Below are 14074 nucleotides of genomic sequence, written 5' to 3' on the forward strand. Positions count from 1 at the left end.
TCAGGATGGCCTCCAAGCTGCTTAAGGATACAGCTTTTCAATAAAATCTTAACACTTTCTCAAAACAAAAAAGAGTGGCTGGTGGGATAACAGATTAAAAGCCCTTCGACTGAAGCATGTATTTCTTGCTGAGAAGACAGGGAGTGCAACACGACTCTTCATGCCCACCTTGTGATCTGTTTTTAATGGTGGTCTGTGGCTCCTCAGTGTCTTTGCAGTTTGACCTTTTTATGCAACTTTATAATTCTTGGGTTTTTGAAGCATTGCTCCCTGTACTTCTAGAGCAGTAAAAGGAAATTGTACACCCAGTGGTGCCATTACCCTTTACTAGTTCTGAGTACAAGCCATCTGGTGGCAGTGAACCAGGAAGAGTCACTCTGGGGTGTAACCTAGGGTTGGGGGAGGAGCTTGTTTAGATTACCATCCTGCAACAGGAGGCTTCACAATGTCTGCATCCATCTTGTTATATGGAGCATCTAAAATGCCCTCATATGAAGTCACAAAGTTTATATAAAATTTTTGGAATACTTTAGCAGAAATGTTAAAACCAAGAAAACAGATACACAAATATTTGGTAGTTTGTTGTTGTTCTTACATGAATGCAATAATTGTCCATTGCTGCTGTGATAAATGACTACAATATTAATGCCTTAGAACAATGCAAGTTCATTACCTCAGAGTTCTGCACACCAGATGTCCATGGGGGCTTGGCTGGATTCTGTGCTGAAATCAAGATGTTGGTCATGAAGTTCTGTTTGGGAAAACCCTACTTTCAGTCTCATTCAGGTTATTGGCCAAATTGAGTGCCATACAGTTGTAGAGTCAGGGCCCCATTTCCTTGGGGGCTGTTGGAGGGAGTTGTTCTAGGTTCCAGAGGCCACCATGTTCCCTGGTAATGACCCCCTTCCTTCATCTGCAAAGTCTGAGTGATGTCCTTCCTTTCATTGCTCCTCCTCCTCAGTCTGAATATTCTGCTGTCCACTTTTTCTTATAAAGGTTGAGTGATTACATTAAGACTAGTGGGATAATCCAAGATTATTTCCCTATTTTAAGATTAATTCCATCTGTAAATATACTTCTCAGCAGTTCCTAGGTTCATATTTGATTCCACCAAGTGACCAGAATTTTGGAGGGACAGCTTTAGAGTTCTCCCCACCACAATGAAGAACAAAAGTGCAGACAAACCATGTAGGTGTTATAGCAGCCTTGATTTTTAGATGAAGGAACTCTGCACTGTGGAGTTTCTTTTCCAACATTATTCCTAAGTAGCAACATGGTCCATGAAGTTTAAAGTCCTTATTAGTGCTCCTCTTTACAGAAGCCAGCTCCAGCTTGCTTTTAATAAGGCTTTCAGAAATTTCTTTCCAAAATTTAAACATATATCTCAATAACCAAGATTAAATATATATTCTTCTCCCTTTTGGGTTAAAAAAGACCAAATAATCTTATTTTTACCGAGGTTTTTGTGTATTTTTCTCTTGCATAAAGTAGAAATTTAATCTTATCATTTTTCTTATTTTCTTCCATCACCTACCATCTCCACACTAGATATTTTTTCTTCTCAAAGAGTGGACCACAGACGTTAGCCATGGTTTTTTAACTAAACTAATCTAACTAATCATTTTTAACTAATAACTGGCCCAAACTGCCATTTGTTTCTAGTGTCATATTCACCTAGCTAGAACCATACCATCAGCTCTAGCCAAGCTATTTAAGTCAGCATTTTCTAGCATTGCATGTTCTGTAGATCAAGTAAAAGACCACCAAGTGAGTTTTCAGAACTTCTGAGTTTATGAGGTAGCAAGTCACAGAGATGGGTAATTTTCTTAGCGATTAAAGGAAAACTGGTTTTATTTTTAATCACTTTCTCTCAATTTTGACACAGGACTTAAAGCTGTTTTGATCCAAGGACTGCTTTTATTAGCATTTTAAGCAGTGTTTTCCCCTAGGGAATAGATGTAGGAAGATTGACTTAGTCGGGACGAGGAACTTATAAAACACAGGAGTTTGCTTCTCACCACTCTGAGATCAGAGTGGCAGTGTAATTATATTCTTATGAGAGTTCTTCACCAGGTTGCAGACAGTTGACTTCCCCTGGGATCGATATCTCTCTCTCTCTCTCTCTCTCTCTCTCTCTCTCTCTCTTGTAATTTTTTTCTTTTGGTACTGAGGATTGAACCCAGGGACGCTTTGTCACTAAGCTACATCCCAAGCCATTTTTATTTTTCATTTTGAGACAGGGTCTTGATAAGTTGCTGAGGCTGGTCTCAAAATTGCAGTCCTCCTGCCTCAGCCTCCTGAGTCACTGGAATGATAGGCATGCACCTGAGATTTCTTTCTTAAGGGCACTAAGATCGTTCATGAAGGCCTCACTTTTTTCTTAATTGATTTGTTTTTTCCTTTGGTTCTTTCTAGTTATACTTAACAAGAAGATTGCTTTTGACATAATTATAAAAGCATGGAATATAATTTGCTCTAATTTCATCCCCAGTACTTCCACTTTCCCTCCTTCTATCTTTTCTCCTATTCCCTTCCCTCTACTGACTTTTCTGCTGTTTACTTATAGTTTTCTTTTATTAGTATGAAGGCCCCACTCTTATAACCTGATCAACTCTCAAAGGCTCCTCCTTCTCCTAATACCATAACTTTGAGAGGATTGCAACATGAGAATTTGTTACAGAGGACAGGAACATTCAGTCCATCACAAAGACCAAATCTGCAGAGAGAGATGGACACCTGCAGCCACTGTCCAGGAGCCCCTGAGCAGCTGGGACCTTCTCTTCCCCATTCCCTATCATGTGTAGCTGCTGCCAATTCTTTCACCACATTGGGCTGGGCAAGGTACTAAACAGTTTAGGGAGCTGCTGAGGGCAGCAGTTCAACCTTGAGTTCCCAGGCTACAGTGATCCTTGGGAGGTTTGGGCATGGAAGAAGAGAAGGAGGCACAGACCACTGGCACATTTTTGCCTCTGAATATACCTTCAGTCCTCTGATGGTGGTTGTTGGTGTTTCATAAGCTATCAGTGAGTGATCAGAGCAGTCATAAAAACAAGAAGAGGCCTCGAGGAAAGCTTACCAGCTAGATAAGTGAGCTTTAAAAATCATGTGTATTCTCAGCTTTAATCAGTCTTTGAAGTACGCATTGTTAAATTTTCCTACAAGTAAATAAATTGAAAGATGACATGATTGCATATTGGGAATTAGGTTAGGAATCAACATGAAAGTTAGGAAGTTTGTTTTAATACTTGCTATTAATAATCAAGAACATAATGCCAAATGTTAAATATTTGTCTTCAAACCCACAATCTGACATTTAAAAGGAAGGTAGCCAATTACCGATAATCCCTTGTTAATTGTGTTCTTCCACTTCTTAGAAAATGGAGAACTTGAAATGGAAAGAATTGGATCACATTGTTATTTCTCATTATTTGCTGAGGATGCAATGCTTGTTTTCCTGGAAACCACCTGCTTGGTGAAGTGAATATTGCATTCTATTTTGCAATATTTCTTAGCATATTTATATATTATGTACCCAGTGAATGAATGAATGAATGAATGAATATATATATATATATATATATATATATATATATATATATATGTAGGTGTGTGTGTGTGTGTAATCTGGATTAGCAGAGAAGAAAGAAAACTTGCTTTATCCATTTTTAAGTTTTATTTGCTTCTGGCCCAGGACATTTTCTTTTTGCTATTGTTGCATTTGTGACTGGGCCATGTCAGGTAAAACATTGAGGAACTTGCGGCAGTGGCAGTGGTGAGTGGTCTTGACAGGAAGATGGTATGTTGGATCTAAGGATGAGGGTGAGGGTCTTCCAATGTGAGACAGGATTCTGAGATTCTGAGCCCACCACAAATATGGAAGAATAGAACTTTGGGGGCATTATTGGAGAACAGGGTAGGTGGGCATTCACCCAGGAGTTGAGCTACATGGTACCATTTCCAGCTTCAGAACTGGTCACAAAACTAAACAAAGCCTAATGAGTACAGCTTGCACCCCAAGTGAGGAAACAACAGTGATGGCCAGCGTGTGCGTGTTTGTGGAGCACAAAGGACCACATGCACAATTAGGTTTGCAGCTAATGGTTTTAGCCACAGAACATTTGCTCTTTTATCCCCCCTCTGATATTCTTGTAATTTAGCCCAGTGGGAATCTTCTAGCAGATGTTTCATAGAGCAGTTCATTCTGTGGTGACCATCAATTTTAATTGGAATCATGTAGCTAAACCCTAGGTAGCACTTGACAGGGAGAGGGTGTCTTTTAAGTCAGGTATCTCTGGTTCCGCTCTGGGCTTCTGTGGAACAATGTTACTTCATGCATGGCTGACTCCAGAAGGCATGGACCCAGGCAGTTTTTAAGAGGGCAGTGTTTAATAGTCAATGAAGGAGAAGCTCACCTGTCTCTTTCTGATGGTTTACATTTATGAGGGGACTTGGGGAGTGTGGTACGAATACAGCAACTACAGCTCCGAGTGCAGAATGGCAGTGGGGTTCGCCACCAGGCCCAGTCAGTAGCTGGGCTTTGGACACTGAAGCATTCTGTGCCTGAAGCTCAACAGTAATTACCAAGACATCATAATGCTTATTTATAAAGAAATTGCCTTCCTTGGGAAAAGACAGTAAGGTGCATTGTAATCCAAACAGCAAGACTGTGCTAATCTTTTTTTTTTTTTTTTTAAATTAGGGAACTTTTTTCCCTGGAAATTGTTCTGACTTGACTGTGATGAGGTGCCAGCTCTGTACCCAAATGTGGAGAGAGAGGTCAAGAGCTGCTCAGGGACGTTCAGCTTCCCAGTGAAAGTCTGCAGAGGTGCAGCTGATCCTAAAATGGTTAATAGCACCTGGCACTTGTGGTGGGCATTACACAGTGTTCTGGTCATTCACTGAAAATAATGAAGCCGCTCTGCTGACGCCACTGGAGCAGGGCTAGTGTTCTGCCATTTCTCTTCCCCAGCATGGCATGCTCATTTCTGTGCAGACACAGTTGCAGGCTGCACTTCCTGTTCATAGAAGTTGTGGACTCAGGTTTTCAGGGGCCTCTTCTGGCAGAAATAATATATATCAAGCAAACAGAAGGGCATTCTGGGACATGCTGATGCCCCAAATTTGGTGGCATTCTTTGGGGTAATGAGATCAATGATAAGGCAAAAAATAAAGTGGTGTACTTTGGCCTCAAGCTGAACATTTCCACATCATATCAGTGTGTCTTATGCAGAGAGCCTCCTTCACATGCTCTGGGATACATCTAGGTGTAGCCTGGCACCATTGAAGGCAGATGACTTATGCCACTACCTACCCCCTCACACATATGCCCCAGGAAGAATTTTGATTCTTACCTGGTGGCATTTGGGTACAACTCTTTGACCATCTAGAAGTACCTTCTTAACTTGCACTCATCTCGTAGTGCCTGTGGGTCAGGAGTCCAGACACTAACCTGCTTTTCCAGTTGATATCAAGGTGTTTATAAGGATGAGTTCCCTGCCAATGGTTCCAGAGAAGAATCTTCTTCTGATGGCTGGTTACTTCTAGTGTTGGCAGAATCCAATTCCTTGTAGCCACAGGATCTAGGTCTCTGTTTCCTTGCTGCCCACTCTACTGGCCTTACCTCCAACCTGCTTCTCTCCCTTCCTTGCATGAAGCCTTCTCTATGTCAGAACCAGAATATAGAATCAAATTCTCATACTTGGGGTCACTGTGACTCCAGCCAAAAAAGCAGAGAATGCTTTCTGCCTTTAAGGTTCATGTGATTAGAGCGCAAGGACACAACCTCGGACAATCTCCCTGTTTAAGGTCCAAAACTTTAATTCCATCTGTGGAGTCCCTTTTTCCATGTAAAGCCATCTAGTCAAAGATTCCAAAGATTAAGGCATAGACATCTTTGAGAGGCCAGTTTTTGACCACCTCTCTGGCCCTCAAAGATACATTCATTCCCACATATTTTTATCTCATCCCAAGCTCTCTAAATATTTATCCAATTACAGCATTTGATTCAAAGTCCTAAATCTCTTCACCTCCAAACTCCAAATCTGATTCATCTAAATCAGGTGTGGATGAGCAATCCACTAAGTAAAGCTCCCAGGAAACAATCCCCATCTATGTGAGACCTGTAAAAATGAAGGAACAGGTTATCTATTTCCAACACGGGGTGGATGGGACAACAGTTAGAGACATTTGAGGTCAAAAAGGCAGGAAGTAGAAAGAAAAGTGGAGTCATGCCCCAAAGCAGCCTGGAAATCCAGCCCAGCAAACTCTACTAGGCTTCAAGGTCAAGGAATTACCTTTTGTCATTCTCAGCTCTGCCCTCTGCATAAGATGTCAGAGAAAGATGGCCTTGGAAATGCCATTTGATTGACTTGGATTCACCAAGCTGGTCAGGGATACTTGCTTCTGCCTGCCTTTGCGTATTGTTATAATAGCATCATAGACCTTCACTTGCCTATTGCTGTGGAGCCCTGTGGGGCAGCAGAGCCTCCGGTGATCCTTTACCAGCACTCACAGCTGCCTACCTATGCCTTCTAGTACCTAGAGATGTTAAGAGGGACCCAGCACAGGTAATGGGCCATGGTGAAGGGCACTGACAAGATTACTCCAGTGAACCAGGAGCTAGCCATGATGTTATGTCACAGTGACTGGCTCAGGATACCAATAAAATGGAGGTGGTAAAAAGGGCCTGGGAAAAATGGAGAGGTCTTGTACCAGAACTGGCATTAGATGCAGAATTCTACCTCTTCTTGCCAGGTCCACTCCTCTGTCAAAGGCTTTAGTGGTCTGCTGACCCCACCTCTGAGCAGATGTGCTGATTGGTGTGCACACACCATTTAGCTGGACTGCTCCTGAACCCATGTCTGTGATTTTATCCCACTCTTCCCATCTACCTTTAAAAATAATTTGCACTGATTTCACATGAGATGCTTCCTTGCTGGAAACACATTCAATGCCTTCTGTGTCCTTATTTCTTAATCACAACTCACAATTTTCTGCTATAAATATTAAGGAAAATTACCAATGTCCAATTTTATAGAATTACAATTTAAGGAAAAATTCTATTGAATGAGGCGAATGATAACCCTTCCATCCATTTCAGCCTGTGTTCATTTTCTATTAAACATTGAAGAGTCAAGTTCAAAGGTGATTGGTTCCCAAATCCTTCATATTGCTGGTTGCTGCTTGCAAAATATTTAGTCACATTACACACACACACACACACACACACACATCTGTTTACCTGGCTAATCTGTGACCATCTAAAGGTCAAAGACTAGGTATTGTCTTTTTATCACAAGATAGCATTGAGTATAGAAAAAGCATGTATCTACTTTTTTTTTAACTTGAATGGATTTATTTCTGTAAATTCTTTCTTCCTAGAACAGGTCCACAGCATCCATCTGACAAAATCCGTAAGTATGAACTTTAGATCAATATTGTTAAGTATAGGAAAAAAAGTTAGACATAACCTGAGTGTCCATGTAGGTGCAAAAAGTCTAAAAAATGTGAATCATGATCTGTTTATAAATGGGACACCAGAAGTCATTTGATGACTAAGTGAGATCTGTAGGTACCATCATAAAAAGAGACAATGATACATTTTCTAAGGATAAATGCAAATTTCCTGAGGAAACAGGATGGTTAAAAAAAATCATACCTGCCCAGGTTATTTATTAGGAGTAGAAAATAATCTTGGATGATAAACACCAGTGGTCACAGTGATTTCCTTGGGGATCTCAAGGACTGTGCTCTCATAGCTCTGCAATAGAGCTCACAGTATACATTCAGCTGAGTGGCCAGACCAGGGAAGGTGCACCTGCTGCAAGTGGCACAGGTGTCCGTTGCTGCTGGATGCCTTGTGCCTCTGATCCACCATCATTCTCTGTGGAATACACAGTACTCTCACAGACTATGCTGTGGAGCTTACACCACACGTTCAACTTAATAGTCCTCCTGTTTTCCAAAAAAAGTGCTTCTGATGCAGATGGCCAGCATGTGGGAGATCAAGCCAGAGAGAAAACCAAAAGATGGGATTTGAGGGATCAAATGTATCTGTTCCCTTCCTACTTCCTTATAGTTTTAAATCTCCATCATGCATTTTTTATTGGAATTACTCAGGCTGTGACCTTATTTCTGCACTGGTTCCTTACTGTGGATGGAAAGTACATCATTCTTCTTAAGGTACCTGGTAATGTACAGCAAAAAGCTGAGTGCTGTAGTTGAAAAAGTGGTAGATCTTGTGTTTAGGAGGAAAAGGTGAAAAAGGAAAACCTCATTGCCTGCAAAGCAAAGCCCAAAGTTTCACCTAATGTGATTTTTACCAATTCTATAATAGTTGAATAAAAGTAGAAACTTAGGTCCAAAGGCTTTTATGAAACCATTACCCATAAAAGAGACAAGCACACACTTGTGTCCATTTGATAATATATGTTGTCTCTTGTCACTTGCAGACAATAGGCGTATGGGTGGGTGGGTGTGTGTGTCTTGGTCCTTTTACCTTGTCTAGTGACACTATATTAATCTTTCTTGTGTCTCAACATCATGTACATTTTAATTAAAAATGTTTTAAATTTGGGAGCAGACTGGACTAGAATCAAATAGACACTAGAATATGCTGGAATTAATGTTGAAAGCATCTAATGTTAATGAAGTGTTCATTCCTGTTATTTTCTGCACATTTTTTGATTACCAGTGAAATTAGTGCTAATCATGATTAAGTCTATTTGTGGGTCAGGAGGCTGCCACCCCATCATGACGATATTCAAAAGAAAGACATCTCATCAGGAGGTGTATTCAGGGTACTTCAGACTGGGGTATACATGAGCTGAGGTACTTTCAGGTCTGAATTCCTCAGTTTCTACATTTGGAAAAACCACCCTCCCAAACCCAGGGTCACTCATTGCCGTGGAGGTCTGATAGGGAATTTTGACAAACTTATTCTAATATGTTCAAAGCTCAACCTGGAGAAAATCATTTCAAGGTCTAAACTTTACTTTTATAAGGGCCATCCTTCCAGTTTAAAATAATACTACTGTGCCTCCTGCCACATTTCCCATAGCAGAAAGTGAGTTCCTCCTCCCTCCCCACCCCCCACTAGAGACATTGCCAGAAACATGTTGATCAACAAAAGGTGCAATTTATAAAATTTTGCATTAAAACTCTGTCAATATTTGATTAGTTGTATTACCTAAGAAACTGAAATTTTTGTTCATATTGTAAGATAAGCAAATGCCAAAAATCCTAATTTAAATTAAATAACATTTTCTAGGGATACACTAAAATGCTGATAAATCCTTTTTAATATCTCTTTTGAAACTTTTTAGATATCAAAGAAAGCATTATATTCACTAGCATTTCAGCATTAGGCATATTTCATTTTCTTTTTATCCTAAAAAAAAACCATTAAAAACACAAACAAACAAAATCTAGTCTATCCATATTCTCCATTAAGGCTGAAGCTGTTGGCTTCTCCTTTCCTCATATTTCATTTCAGTGTCTCCATAAGTAGCTTCGGGACCTTGGTCAAACTCTTTAAGTCTCAGCTTCCTCACCTGCCAAGTAGAATAGGTGCAACTGCAAAAGATATTTTGAAAACAAAATGAGGAAGTGCCTGTAATCTGTATAACTCTCATTTCTAGTGGTAGACTGGTATTTCTTTGTGCATATAAGCCATAATTTTAAAATTATGTGTAATTAATTTTTAATTACACTCCCATTATTCATTATGTTTAATTCAAAGCGAATTTAACTATCAGGATTGCTGTAAGATCCAGATTTGCCTATAGCTCATGTCAGTGCATCTAATAAACCATAGCAATTTTCTCTCTTTCATCCATTCTGTCATTTTTTTGTTAGATGCAATATGGTACCACAAATCAAGCAAATATGTTTTTACAAATTATGTAAGAATTGACCACAGTTATGCATGAGTTATGCATAAATTATTATAATTTTGCATTAGTGCAGGCTTTCCATTGTTGATAACTTTCGATGCAACAGCTGATATATGTAAATATAATGTGTACTACCTTGATCTTTAGCCTTCTTCCATCCATCCAAAACTGCCCCATCTCTGCTTGTTCTTTCCTGTGTAGGTTGTGTCAGAGTAGTTCTCAGAGAGCTAATCCTGGGTGGCTACCAGTTGCAAACACTTTTATACATGTCCCAATCCCCCACAAACTCCATCCTAAGCTCTCTGTGGCAGGAATGGCTCTCCTGATCCCTGAACAGTTGACCTTCCCTGTCGCCAGTATTCACTGGATTCTATAACACCTGATTTTGTTTTGTTTGTGATGTTTGAGGATGGAAATATGAGGAAGTTGTTAAAGAGATTTACTCTCTCATTTTTCTTCCACCAGTGGGATAGAGTAGGACTTCTTCAAGACTATGCAGAACCACCCAAAGGGATCCAGATGCTGTGGCACCCCTCCATAGTCAAACCCTACCTCACACTGCTCTCTGAGTGCTCAAACCCAGACACACTGGAAGGGGCGGCAGATGCCCTGCAGAACTTGGCCACAGGGAGCTGGAAGGCATGGCTAGTTCATTACAATACAAAAGAATCTGGAGTTGCAGCAAGTCTTGAGAAAATAATGCAAGTGTAGTTCCAAGAGGTGCAATTCGAACAAAGAGGTTTAGGAAAAAAAAAAAAAAACAATTATATTGAGTTGTTGGGCTTAAAAAGTTGAAAAAAACTTAAAAAAAGAAATTCTCTTAAGGTTTCAGAGTTCTTTGAAGACCACTGGTGAATAATATGATCATTGAAAAGGCTGTGAAATTCTTGCAATTCTATGGAGAGAGCTGAGCTGCTTGACTTTCAGGGACAATTGTGACATGTGTACGTTTTCAAAGCACCATCATTGGCTGTTAAGGGAGCTAATCTGCAAACACCCGTATAAGTATTCTAGATTTTGTACTGGATCCCAGCCCCCAAAAAAGACCCCTTGCATTTTTAAATCATGAGCTTACAGAGGAGAACAGATTGGTAATTCCGTTTGGCAAAAATATTTTTTTAAATGTATGATTTTGACGAGATTAAGAGGTTCCTTTCTCCAAGTCCTTATAAACTGACACTATTCCTGCTTGATTTTCACAGAAAATTCTCAAGACCCAATTTTTGGTAGGAAAAGATTCACCAGGGGGAAAAAATTCTTGACTGTGGTCATCATAGTTACAAGCACCAATTTGCCTTGTTGCATTAAAATACAAAAATGTGTGACCACTCTTAGAGAAATGAAGATAGAATGTATGGGGAAACGCCAAGAGAAAAAACATCAAAAAAAGTTTTGATTTTGCCATCATGTTCCATCCATTTAATATCAAATTCAGGATTTGGGATGTTCATAAATCACTCTTTTCTTTGACATTCATTCTCTTCAGAGTGATGTTAACATTGACACATAGCTTCAGAATTTTCAGAAGCTCAGAGGCATAGATGTCACTTGTCTTGGCCTCAGATTATCATGTGACTGCACATTTCCTTGTGCTCATATGGTCCAATGTCAGCCTTTTTGCCACACCTCTCTCTCTCTCTCTCTCTTCCTTGTTTCCATTACCCTAGCCCCAGCTCTTCCTTCCAGCTGTGACATCACAGCTCATGGGCCTGGTCCCTGAGTGTGCCTGGGGAGCTGCTTGCTGCTGTGTGGACAGGCTCACCCTTCCTTGAGAGCCTGAAAAGTGAACATGATTGTTCCTTTCCCTCCCTGCCTGTTAAACATCCTTAGTGTTTCTACCTACAGAATTCAGGTCAGGCCAGGCTGGAAGATGTCTCCTACTTTCAAACAGAGATAGGTGCAGACAACTTTCAAAAGCAGAGTCCCACCAGTCAGAAGGCCAGAGTGTGGCCTTATAGGACTAGGAAGGTCATTAATGTAAATCACTTCTTTGAATTGGCTCTCACATCTCATGTCCCTGTAAGCTTAACATGGTTCAGTAAGTTTTTATTCAAACCACAGTTCAAACCCAGGACCTGCTTTTTCAGAGGGTGGTGATCTTGGGCAGATTACACCTCTCGTGGATCTCACGTGTGTCATCTTCAAATAGAGAAGACCATACCTGCCAAGCACTTTAACATGCAGATGCATCACCACCTGGATACAGAGATGGGAATGAGATGGCATGGCCCAAGGATTGTCACATTTGTGGCCAAGAGACCCCACCAGCACTCCTACCTCATGGCACTATATCAACAGGCATGGAAAGGAAGGGGACTGTGAGCTGAGACTAATCTGAGGTACAAAGACCTGGATATCCAGATGGTGACAAATCTAATGTGATATCTAAGCTCTGTATTTAAGCAACTATCTTGTTCCCTGAAAAAGATATAGTTCCTTATTATGATAATTAAAAAAATATGAAATATCTTTGGGCACTTGAAGATTTTGAATATAAGACTTTGACTTTTAAACTCAGATTCTTTATGTTCAAAACGTTAAGAGGATCTGGCAGGAATATGTAAAAGACCCAAATCAAACTTCTAGAGTTAAAAATAACATGTCTTAAACTACGGCATTTTGTTGCATTTAAATGGAATACAACAGTTACTAATATGGCATTATGTAAAAATGTGGGTATGTAACCAATGTGATTCTGTAATGTGTATTTGGGGTAAAAATGGGAGTTCATAACCCACTTGAATCTAATGTATGAAATATGATATGTCAAGAGCATTGTAATGTTTTGAACAACCAATAAAAAAAGACAAAAAAAAATGTGTGAACTTGAAGACAATAAGGGAGATTATCCAAAAGAAGAATGCAGAGTGCATCTTGAGAATCGTGTAATCTTGAGAAATGCAGTGAACCCTCCCACAAGGGAAGGAAGAGAAGAAAAGAATATATTTAAGGAAATAATGGTTGAAATTCTTCCACATTTTAAGAAAACCAAAATTTACAGATTCAAGTAGCTCAAGGAACCCAAAAAACAAGAAACATGAAGAAACTGTACCAAAGTACATTATAATTCAGTTGCTCAGAACTGGTAATAAAAGGAAAATCTTAGAATCAGCAAGAGAAAAAAAATGTGTTGAATACCAAGAGCCACATTGCATCTGACAGCGAAGGTCAAGAGCAGTGTCATGGATCATTTATCCCTTCATACCACAAGTCCTTGCTAAGCTGCTAAGACTGACTCTAGAAGAGAATCTGGTCTGTGAGCCCCTGAAGGGCCAACACTAACTTCCACTTGTCTCTGTACCCCATTGCTTGGCTGAGCAAAGATGTCCCAATTTTAGATTATATAATGCCAATTATGAAAGATGTGTAACAGTTATTCTCAACATTTAACTTAAGCAGTACCTGTCCACATGTCTTTCTTTTAGATGATATCTATTCATAAACATCTATCTATCAGTCAGAATTTAGTAACATATTAAGGACCAAGCCATCCTCAGATGGTCACATTTAAGACCAATTACTTGGTCTTTTGATTCAGATACAAATACACTTTTTATTCAGAATAAAGTTGGTAGAGTTGTTTTTGCAGAATCTGGGCTCAGCTGTGCTGGCAAGCTGCAGGTTTAGAAGTGTGGCCCTGCTCTGCAGTTCCTGCAGTGTGGAGCTATCTGTGCAAGTCCATACTTGTATCTCAGGGGCAACCAGGCCAGCATGAGAACTGCTGACAGGTGTGGGTAGTTAGGTGTTAGGGGTAAGAAAATGGCAGATTTGAAAAATGTTCTCTATTTCTATATTCTCCAATTATCTCCTACTTTGGATTATATAATACCAATTATGAAAGATGTGTGACAATCATTCTCTGTGTATTCTGGAAAGAGCATCTTGCTATTTCCAGAATATAAGCCTATGTATTAGTGTAGCACAGTTGCCCCAGTGTGACTACTGACCACACACATCCAGGGGACATTTATTTGGTAAATTTTTATAGAGTAAATACTATTAAGAAGGCGAAACTGAATTCAAGGACATAGAAGTTGTTATGTATTTAACAACTATACCACTGGAATTCCCAGTCTGCACTATAGACATGAACTAGAAAATTCAGATGCACAGTAAAAACTCAGGGCGGATACCCTGATGGCAAAGAGAGAAAAAAGAAGAGTTAGGAAAAGTAAACATGC

The sequence above is a fragment of the Ictidomys tridecemlineatus genome, unplaced genomic scaffold (genome assembly GCF_052094955.1).
Source record: "Ictidomys tridecemlineatus isolate mIctTri1 unplaced genomic scaffold, mIctTri1.hap1 Scaffold_339, whole genome shotgun sequence".
In the NCBI taxonomy this organism is placed as follows: domain Eukaryota; kingdom Metazoa; phylum Chordata; class Mammalia; order Rodentia; family Sciuridae; genus Ictidomys; species Ictidomys tridecemlineatus.